The sequence below is a fragment of the Aquarana catesbeiana genome, linkage group LG01 (assembly GCF_042186555.1).
Source record: "Aquarana catesbeiana isolate 2022-GZ linkage group LG01, ASM4218655v1, whole genome shotgun sequence".
Lineage (NCBI taxonomy): Eukaryota > Metazoa > Chordata > Amphibia > Anura > Ranidae > Aquarana > Aquarana catesbeiana.
The window spans coordinates 63,823,209-63,834,672 of record NC_133324.1 but is presented as its reverse complement, the minus strand read 5'-3'; the positions used below and the strand labels follow the sequence as shown (position 1 = coordinate 63,834,672).

Here is an 11,464-nt window from a genome sequence, read left to right as displayed (position 1 = left end):
GGCTTCAGAAGAGCAGAGAGAATTCTTTGTATAGAAAGAATTGTGAAACACTTTAATGAAGATCGCGATAACGATTCTTGACGATTAATTGTGCAGCTCTAACAGTGTCTCACAAAAGTGAGTACACCCCTCACATTTTTGTAAATATTTTCTTATATCTTTTCATGTGACAACACTGAAGAAATGACACTTTGCTACAATGTAAAGTAGTGAGTGTACAGCTTGTATAACAGTGTAAATTTGCTGTCCCCTCAAAATAACTCAACACACAGCCATTACCGTCTAGAACGCTACCAACAAAAGTGAGTACACTCCTAAGTGAAAATGTCCAAATTGGGCACAACGTATCAATATTTTGTGTGGCCACTATTATTTTCCACCACTGCCTTAACCCTCTTGGGCATGGAGTTAATCAGAGCTTCACAGGTTGCCACTGGAGTCCTCTTCTACTCCTCCATGGCGACATCACAGAGCTGGTGGATGTTGGAGACCTTGCGCTCCTCCACCTTCCGTTTGAGGATGCTCCACAGATGCTCAATAGGGTTTAGGTCTGGAGACATGTTTGGCCAGTCCATCACCTTTACCCTCAGCTTCTTTAGCAAGGCAGTGGTCATCTTGGAGGTGTGTTTGGGGTCGTTATCATGTTGGAATACTGCCCTGCAGCCCTGTCTTTGAAGGGAGGGGATCAAGCTCTGCTTCAGTATGTCACAGTACATGTTGGCGTTCATGGTTCCCTCAATGAACTGTAGCTCTCCAGTGCCGGCAGCACTCATGCAGCCCCAGACCATGACACTCCCACCATGCTTGACTGTAGGCAAGACACACTTGTCTTTGTACTCCTCACATGCCGCCACACATGCTTGACACCATGTGAACCAAATAAGTTTATCTTGGTCTCATCAAACCACAGGACATGGTTCCAGTAATCCATGTCTTTAGTCTGCTTGTCTTCAGCAAATTGTTTGCAGGCTTTCTTGTGCATCATCTTTAGAAGAGGCTTCCTCCTGGAACGACAGCCACGCGGACCAATTTGATGCAGTGTGCGGCGTATGGTCTGAGCACTTACAGGCTGACTCCCCACCCTTTCAACCTCTGCAGCAATTCTGGCAGCACTAATACGTCTATTTCCCAAATACAACCTCTGGATATGATGCTGAGCACGTGCATAGCTGGATGCTGCGTTCGTACTTTGGGGGGGGTTTACCCATTGGGTTGCCAATGTATGGAAGACACCATCTCAGCTCCCGAACAGATGTTTCCCTGTTTGGGGATACTCGTGGCCCGCAGCACCATATTACCAGCACATGGATGCCCTGTGGGCATCATATGGGGCACTATAACCTCTTTGGCACTTCCAACATTTATGACTATATTAGTCTGATTAGTAATTTTTAACATGTAGTTTCAGTGATAGACTGACACGCTTGCTCCTGATGAGTTACATAAAGTCACGAAATGTGTTGAGCCAACAGATGTCGTGTTTTAATCACGTGTATTCATACCCCTATCTACAGTGGATTTTCCCATGTATTCTTAATACTTTATATCTTAACATGGATTTTTATATGTTGGGTCCCAATATTTATCATGTGTTATCTTTGTGTGAACTATTATGAACTGTGTATTTTATGGCCAATTAAAGCTTTTTATCTAGTATATATTTTCCATCTTTAATGCAAGAGATTAGAGGAATTTTTAGATCATACAAGTATCAAATTGTGTGTGTGTGTATATATATATATATATATATATATATATATATATATATATATAAATAATGGCGCTGTGTAAAAAACAGAGAGTGAGAGTGTGAGTGTTTTAAGTGACAGGCGCTTTAGTGCGCGATACAATCCTACATAAATAGAAGATAAAAAATATATAAATTATAAGAAATAGACAATGTGAATTGACCAAAAATTAATAAATATTACAAGGTGCTAAATCTTTATTTGAATTGCAGACAATTATAATCCCATACAGTAAGTTTGGTTTTCAGACCAGGTGCAATACACACAGTGCAATTATGTGCAAAAAACGTTAAAAATTTAGACCAATCTATTATATATAAAAAATTGTGTATCAAAAAAAAAATATATAGTCCCATATGCTATTTAATATAAAAGTTCATAATGGTGATGCAATATGCAGTGCAATAAATCGTATAGCGTATTTCCCCGGAGATTCTTCTTTATCAATGGAGAGCCATGCAATAACTTTTAGCAATTTCCCCCAATCTGATTGCACTCGCCGGAGCTCCCTGCCCCTGCAGGGGTATGAGCGCGTGATGTTAATCCTCAGCCTTTAATCGCTCCAATCCCACCGGTGCCAGTATCCTTCCACTTAGCCCAATCCAGGTGAACCACTCGTTGAGGAGGGGAGGGAGACTCACTGCCCCTTGCTGTAGCACAAATCCCAGCCAGACATCCACTTTCATGTATTAGATAGATTTTTTATTTTTTAACATTTTTTTGACCCATTGCGTACTTCATTTAAAGTCCCGCCCCTATTTTCTAGGGATGGGGATTGATTACTATGTCGTCATCTCATATAAAGTCCCAAATTCCCTTCCACAGGCGGTGGTCTCAGTGGGGGGCATTGATAATTTCAAGAAACTATTAGATGAGCACCTGAACGACCGCAACATACAGGAATATACAATGTAACACTGACATATAATCACACACTTAGGCTGGATTCACACCTATGCTGTTTTAGTGCTTTTTGCATTTTGCAGATTTGCACTACAGAACGTGTTCCATAGAAAACAATGTTAAATGGACTGTAGTGCAAATCTGCAAAATGCAAAAAGCACTAAAACTGCATAGGTGTGAATCCAGCCTTAGGTTGGACTAGATGGACTTGTGTCTTTTTTCAACCTCACCTACTATGTAACTACTGTATATCCAGTAGATATGGTATGCAGACACACATTTCAGAAGATTATAACCCTCAGTCCCAAATCTTATTATATTTGGAAGGGCATCCCCTATGAATGTAAAGAAGATTTTCTTAAAAGACAAGGTATTGTTTGTTTTACGCATGCAAAACTCACGAGGTGAAGCCTCGGGGTTGGGTTGCTGAGCCTTTTTGCTTTCTGACACCACGCGATACTGTTTTTTTATCCTTTACTTTTTATGTGATCACTCCCTGTACCCTCTGACTAGGTGGGTTGTACTGTTAAGCTTTTGCTGTTTTTAATAAATTTTTATTTTTGGATTTACGCATGTGGAGGCCCTTCTCTTCTTTCCTTTTTTATGGTTCGATGTAACGCCATTTGGAGTTCGTAAATCCTATCAAGTGTGACCATCGGATGGTAGTCCAAGTTCGTTAGCCGGGCTGTCCTAGCTACACCATTTGCTTACCACGGATTTTGACGGAAGTATTGAGGCATATCTCCACACCAGCTCCTTCCATCAAATATCTGCCGGATTGTTGGATCCAAACACCTGATTGACCCACCGCCGTATGGTGAGTGTGTCCACTTGTCATGGTAAGCATACCCATTCCTTCAATATTTCCATCTTGATGCAGCAAATATCTTATGAAGAGGTTATTCTTGTCACATACAGTGGTTGATTTACTATCATCTACAGGCATCATCTACACATGGGACTTTATTTCATTTTACTGAAGAATCTCCTAATTTTTTGGTTTATCACAGACAGTTTTAGTTGCAGTTTTTTTTTTTTTAGTTTTTTTTTTTTTTTGCTGTCTTACAAGGACATTTTCACCTACCTTTGACAAACTTTTCTGATTTGTATGTCCTTTTGCTGTTGTATATTGTTCACGTTGATATCTGACCTACAAGTTACTATCAGCTTTATATTTGCACGTGAGGTGATACTTCACTTTCGCACTTTGTTACACACTAGCACTGCATTTTGTATCTTTTCTATTGTTTGGCTATCACTTTTCTAGCTGTGAATAGTGTTTCTTGCAGGAAAGTCTTGGTGAAATTATCTAGATTTGAGTCAGGGAATATTCCTAATAGGCATTGTTTGGGGTGTAATGTTAATGGGGAGCCCATGGTGTCATAAAGGAACTTGACAACCTATGTACAGGAACCCTACATGATTGAACAACTCCAGAGCAAGTGGTAGAAAGAACCATTAGTACAGTTACACATCAGACATAGCGTACTTTTCTCACTTTTATAACAGGCCAATCTAAGAGGAGTACGATAGGAGTGATGTAGTGTATATATAATTGGGAAAGGCGGTCTGATATCTTGGGTAACACTCTCTTACAGGTGTCCAGAGCATCACTCCATTCATCATTCTCTGTACCCATGTCGTTCTCCCACCTTGTCTTAGTCCCATAAAATATTGGACGAGGAGAGAAAGAGCAACATACCATAAAATATAGAGGTCAAATGATGGGGTTCCGTACTTTTAACCACTTCCATTAATAGAAGTGACTGTGGGAGTTCTGATAAAAACGATGTTTGCATGGCGTGGTGAACCTGTAAAAACCTGAAGAACATATAATTGGGCAGTATGAAGTCCTCCCTGAGTCTTTAAAATATTTATTTCTTTCTCATACATCACGGGACACAGAGCCTCAGTAATTACTGATGGGTTATATAGGGTATCACTAGGTGATTGGACACTGGCACACCCTAAACAGGAAGTTCAACCCCCTATATAATCCCTCCCCTTACAGGAATACCTCAGTTTTTACGCCAGTGTCTTAGGTGATGGACGTGTAAAGATGTCCTGTGCTGAGATCCAAAGGGAATATCCTATATCCTATACTGGGGCAAGCCAGGAGAACTGGATTCATTTCAAAGTGTCCTTTCTAGGCCGAATTGGATGGTACCCGGGCCTCTTCTCCGAAGAAACGAGGTTTTACCTGTAACGTTTCTCTTTTTAGAGAGCTGGACCCCGCATTTCAGAATTTGTTTTTTCTAGCCTTATTATTGGCCGGGTGCTTTACAGGCCCAGAACTGCGGATCCCCCTATCCATAGCGGGCCCCAGTCTCTGAAGGTTTTCCAAACGGAGCCCACCGTGAGAGGTGAAGACTGGGTCTGTATAACAGAACCCTGCAGCTGGATAAGGTGAGGGAGATTCCACAGAATTTTATAATTCTAGTAGGTTTCTCCTTTAAGTAAATGTATGCTATGCCTATTGTCGCCACCGGGGGCTGCCAAGTGCTCATACCTTCACATGCTTGATTGTCTGTCTCAGTGTTCACGCTGCACAGCTCCTCCAGCCGAGCTCCAGGTAGGATGGAATGGGGGGCTCTTCCTGCAGGGACATCCCCCCCCCAAGATTAGGGGGGGCTGCAGTGGTCTGTGAGGCGGTAGTATACCGCACTATCACCGCCGCCGCCATTACATGTGGCAGACCCCATCACCTGCAGGCCTCTCTCCTTCCTCCTCCACCCCAGCCTCCCCTCCATGCTGGTCACGGAGGGTCGGCTCGTGTGGGAAAGCGCACGTTTTTTGAATAAAACGAGGGGGGGGTGATCAGAGGGGGGGGCGGAGTGTCAGCGTGACGTCCGGCGTGCTTAGACGCCCACATCGCCAGCTGCACAGGCTATAAGAAGCACACTTTTCAGGTGCCCACAGCCTATGGGGGGACACAGAGCTGACGGTCGCAAGTAAGGTGGGACACAGGCATTCTCCTAGGCAGCATTTACTAAGAAACACTTGACTGGGCATTGGTAGCAGTAGCAAGTTGCTGGACTACATCGCTCAGCAGTCAGTGTTTCATTTGTGTGATACCTCCACCTTGTTGCTTTGCACTATGGGTAGAAGAGGTACAAATACCCCAAAAACCAGAGGCTCTAGGGGATCTCCCTCAGGCTCTGAGAACCCCCCTTCTGCAGTGCGTTCCCCCCCTGAAGGACCTGGGATGGCCGGCCAGGGAGAGCCGTTGGGGTCGGGGGCTGCATCTGCTTCTGGCACTTCAGCCCCTGTATACATTACGCAGGAGGTTTTTTCCTCAACCATTAGTGGACTAGAGGAAAGATTAATGGCCTTAATCGCATCTTCACTCAGTGGAAGAAAACACACTAGGTCTTCCTCTGTTACCCAGGACCCTCAGGCAGAGGAACTCTGGGGAAAAAGGAGAAGAATCCCTTTCAGAGGATCGGGATGGGACTGATGACTCCTCTGAGGAATCAAGTGGAGAAGGGCCCTCTTCAGCTTCTCAGGATGAGAAGGTCTTAGTACAGATCCTTGCTGGATTGGTCCGCTCCACATTTAAGTTACCCGTGTCTGAGACAGTTAAAGAACCCTCTTCTTCTTTGGGGTCACTGAAGCCTCCTCAAACAACACATGCTTTTCCTGTTCATAATCTGCTAGAAAAGCTAATTTATTCTGAGTGGGATCACCCAGATAAACGTTTTTTTCCACCTAAAAAGTTTTCAACACTTTATCCTATGGAAGAAAAGTTTATAAAGATGTGGGGGATACCGGCCATTGACTCCGCCATTTCCTCCATAAATAAAAGTTTGACTTGTCCTGTAGACAATGCTCAGATGCTCAGGGATCCTGTTGATAAGAAAATGGAATCCCTGTTGAAGGATATTTTCTCCTTAGTAGGTTCAGTAGCTCAACCTGCAGTGGCAGCGATCGGAGTCTGTCAATACTTAAGAGACCATGTTAAGCAGGTCCTTAAAGTTCTACCTGAACAGGCCCAGGGGTTGGCTAACCTTCCAGCGGCCTTATGTTTTGCTGTTGACGCCATCAGAGATTCTATCATCCAAACCTCTCGTCTTTCACTTGGGTTGGTGCATATGCGTAGAATCTTATGGTTGAAGAACTGGTCAGCCGAAGCACCATGTAAGAAACTTCTGGCTGGATTTCCATTTCGTGGTGCAAGGCTGATTGGAGAGGATTTGGACAATTATATCCAAAAGATCTCTAGTGGGAAAAGCACTCTCTTACCTGTTAAGAAAAGGAGTAAGCGTCCCTCTTTCAAACGGGCTCTTTCCCCAGTGCCAGGAGCATCAGCCTCCAGGCAGTCGCGACGGCCTCCTCCGTCACGGTCTAGAAATAAATTTCAGAGTCGACCCCCAGGGACAAAAGAAGTCCTGGGGGAAGAAGCCTACTAGACAAGACGCTAAAGCCTCTTTATGAAGGAGCGCCCCAGCTCGCTCGGGTGGGGGGAAGATTGCTACGGTTCTCAAAACTCTGGTAGAAGGATTTCCAGGACAGATGGGTAATCTCCACGGTAACTCTGGGTTACAAACTGGAGTTCCAAGAATTCTCCTCTCCTCGTTTCCTCAGATCAAGTGTCCCCAGAGATCCAGAGAAAAAGCAGTCGCTCCTTCTAGCGTTAGAGCGACTATTGTCGCAAAAAGTAATCATGGTGGTTCCCACGAAAGATCAAGGATTGGGATTTTATTCCAACCTTTTTACGGTACAAAAACCAAACGGGGGTGTCAGACCCATTCTGGATCTAAAGGATCTGAATCGATTCCTAAGGATTCGATCCTTTCGCATAGAATCAATTCGGTCAGTAGTCTCCATCCTACAGGGAGGAGAATTTCTGGCATCAATAGACATCAGAGATGCGTATCTGTATGTACCCATTTTTCCTGCTCATCAAAAGTACTTGCGCTTCAAAATAGAAGGGCGCCATTTTCAGTTTGTGGCTCTGCCTTTCGGGCTAGCCACTGCACCTCGAGTGTTTACAAAGATCTTGGCTCCTCCTCTGGCCAGATTAAGGGCTCAAGGTATAACTGTCATAGCATACCTAGACAACCTGCTCTTGATAGACCGGTCGGTAGCCTGTTTGAGCGGGAACTTGATGACCACCGTCAATTACCTGAAACACCTAGGTTGGATTCTCAACCTAGAAAAGTCTTTCTTAAAACCAGTAAGAAGACTGGAGTATTTGGGTCTGGTCATAGATACAAGCCAAGAGAGGGTATTTTTTACCTCAGGCAAAGATCACTGCCTTAAGAAAGCTGATTCTGGTAGTCAGGACCAAAAAGGGTCCTTCTGTCCGCCTTTGTATGAGGCTGCTGGGAAAGATGGTAGCTTCATTCGAAGCAGTTCCCTATGCTCAGTTTCATTCAAGACTACTGCAACACAGTATCCTGTCGGCCTGGAACAAGTAGGATCAGGCATTAGATTTTCCGATGCGCCTGTCTCGTGCAGTGCGTCAGAGCCTCAGTTGGTGGTTAATACCCAAAAGCCTACAGAAAGGGAAATCCTTTCTACCGGTCAGTGGCGTAGCGTGGGTTGTGAGCACCCAGGGCAAGGCAAGTAATTTGCGCCCCCTAACCTGTGGACTTTTAGCACCCAAGAACCAAGAATGGGGACCCAGGTTCCTCCACTCACAGCCTGAGCCTCTGATTGGCTGCCTGCAGCCTTTTATTATTGGTTAGATCTGAGATATCTCTTTGATTACAGTAGTCAAAGAGATATCTTCTCAGTATCAACCAATAATAATAGGCTGCGGGCAGCCAATCAGAGGCTTAGGTTGCAAATAACGAGGAACACCTATATACAGCAGAGCAGGCAGCCAAAAATAATCCAGACATAAGGGTTGTGCATATTATTTAGTGATAGATATACTACAGGAGACAGTCAGAAACTGCAGGCATACTATTGAAGATGGTCAGAGACTGCAGAAATTCTACAGCAGACACTCAGTAAGAGACTGCAGACATACCACAGGAGATGGTCAAAGACTGCAGATATACTACAGGAGATGTTCAGAGACTGCAGACATACTACAGGAGACGTTCAGAGACTGCAGACACACTACAGGAAATAGTCAGAGGCTGCAGACATACTATAGGCAGGGTGTTTTTTCTCAGAGAATAAGTCCAGGACCTTAACCACACCACCGCCGCCTAACAGTGGGAGAGTCTTAATGGGGCATTGTTAAATACTAGTGGTGCATTCTGCACAGAGTGCAGCGTTCAGGAGTGCAGTACATACAGGGTTCATAAGTGTACTGCGTACAGAGTGCAAAGATCAGGAGTACCCTAAGTACAGAGTGTAAAGTTTAGGAGAGTGCTAGGTACAGCGTTCAGAGTGCACTTCATACAGAGTGAAGAGCTCAAGAGTGCACTGCAAACAGAGTTCAGGAGTGCACTGCGTACACCGTGCAGACTTCAGAGGTGCGCTACTTACAGAGTGCAACGATTAGGAGTGTGCTATATATAAAGAGAAAAGATTAAGATTCTACTACGTACAGAGTACAAAGTTCAGGAGAGCGCTAGGTACAGAGTGCAGGGTTCAGGAGTGCGCTACGCAGAGTGAGCAAGTTCAGAAGTGCGCTACGCAGAGTGAGCAGAGTTCAGAAGTGCGCTACGCAGAGTGAGCATAGTTCAGAAGTGCACTGCATAGAGTGCACTGCAGAGTTCATGAGTGTGCTAGGTACAGATTGCAGGGCTCAGGAATGCATGTCTCACAGGACAGTTTACAACCCCCTTCCAGTAAGAGCTCTTCTCTCACCCCCAAATCCTCTCTTCCCCACCTACAAAGTATCAGAGAGATGGGCTGCTACAGAAGAGCAGCTATAACTTATAGTAGGAGTGCAATGTTAGGTGGGGATAGGGGGCATTAGTGCAAAGAGAGAGTATAGGCGATGATATTGGTGCCAAGTTAATGGCGCATTGGTGCTAAATGGGGGGGGGGGTGGCAATGTGCTAATTTCTAACTTGGGGGAGAGTTGGAACATTGGTGCTAAGTGGGGGGAGGGGGGAATTGGTGCTGAGTGGGGGGTGTTTGGGATAAGTGGTGGGACAGGAGGGACATTGGGGTAAAGTGGGGGGGGAGGAACATTTGGGATAAGTGAGAGTAGAGGAGGGGCATTGGGGATAAGTGGGAGGAGAAGGGGGACATTTGGGATAAGTGGGGGGAGAGGGTGGACATTTTAGGATAAATGGGATAATGGGGATAAGTGGGGGGGGGGGGGCAGGAGGAACATTGGGAGGATGGGAGGGACATTGGAGATAAGTGGGGGGACAGGAGGAACATTGGAGGGACAGGAGGGACATTGGGGATAAGCAAAGGGCAGGAGGAACATTGGGGGCCCAGGCGGGACATTGGGGAGAAGTGGGGCAACAGGAGGAACATTGAGAGGACAGGAAGGACATTGAGGATAAGTGGGGGGGGGGGGAGAAGGAAAGTTGAGGGACAGAAGGAACATTGGGGGGACAGGAGGGACATTGAGGATAAATGGGTGGACAGGAGGAACATTAGGGGCCAGGAGGGACATTGTGGTTTATTGGGGGGACAAGAGGGACATTGGAGGGACAGGAGGAACATTGGGGATAATTGGGGGGACATGAGGGACATTGGGTATAAGTGGGGGGGACAGGAGGGACATTGCGGATAAATGGGGGGCAGGAGGAACATTGGGGGGACAGGAGGAACATTAGGGGGCCAGGATGGACATTGGGTATAAGTGGGGGGACAGGAGGGACATTGAGAATAAGAGGGTGACAGGAGGAACATTGGGGGGACAGGAGGGACATTGGGGGACAGGAGGGACATTGGGGGACAGGAGGAACATTTGGGGTGACAGGAGGGACATTGGGGATAATTGGGGGGCAGGAGGAACAGTGGGGAGACAGGAGGGACATTGGAGATTAGTGGGGGGGATGGTAATGCTCTGTGTATGTGTATAGTAGTGTACACTGTGTGACTGTACTGTACATCTGTGTCACATACCACAGTTCACTTGGTCAGGAAGATCCCCGGAGATGTCATTTCATCACATGTGCTGCTAGAGTACAGCAGGTGCCGCTGCGCCAGTCCCAGACTGGCTACCACAATGGGGAAAAGGGAAAATCCAGTCCGGCGTGGAGGAGAAGACGGTGAGGGCTCACACAGCGAGGCAGAGGCGGGACTTCCAAAGCAACCCAGCCCCTGCCACCGCACATGACACCCGTTCGCCCAATCACCGGGCAGCCGCTGCCCATCTCTGAGCCGCAACATGGCGGCTGGAGCGCAGCAAGTGACACCGTCCATAAGACAGAGTGACACTGGCACCGGATGCTGCGCCCCCCTAAATTTTGCGCCCGGTGCCACTGCCCCCTCCGCACCCCCCACGCTACGCCACTGCTACCGGTTACCTGGACGGATTCCATCTTTCGTGTTGGGGAGCAGTTCTGGAACAGTCTGCGGTTCAAGGGGAATGGTCCAAAACCGAGAGGACCTTACCCATCAACATTCTGGAGATCCGTGCGGCATATCTAGCCCTAAAGGCCTGGACTCTCTACAGGGCTGCCCGGTAAGGATCCAGTCCGACAATGCCACAGCAGTGGCTTATATCAATCATCAAGGAGGCACCAGGAGTCGGGCAGCTCAAAGAGAAGTGAACCAAATTTTAGTCTGGGCAGAGAAGCATGTGCCATGCATATCGGCAGTTTTCATTCCAGGGATAGAGAACTGGCAGGCGAACTATTTGAGTCGCCAGCGGTTATTCCCAGGGGAATGGTCTCTTCACCCCGACTTCTTTTGGGCCATATGCCAAAGATGGGGGGTTCCAGATG

At 46.4% G+C, this 11,464-nt stretch overlaps 1 protein-coding gene across 2 annotated transcripts in view; it reads left to right on the top strand.

Moving 5' to 3' along the window:
* The first annotated feature begins 3,095 nt into the window (after positions 1–3,095).
* The window catches only part of LOC141131797 (acyl-coenzyme A amino acid N-acyltransferase 1-like), a 43,052-nt gene continuing 34,683 nt past the window's right edge, over positions 3,096–11,464 (top strand). The window contains exon 1 of one of the 2 annotated variants that reach the window (XM_073619504.1): positions 3,096–3,490. The gene's annotated coding sequence lies outside the window, so the exon portion shown is untranslated. Of the gene's footprint in view, positions 3,491–4,667; positions 5,058–11,464 lie in introns of those variants that run through there. The other variant, XM_073619495.1, reaches the window with a different exon arrangement.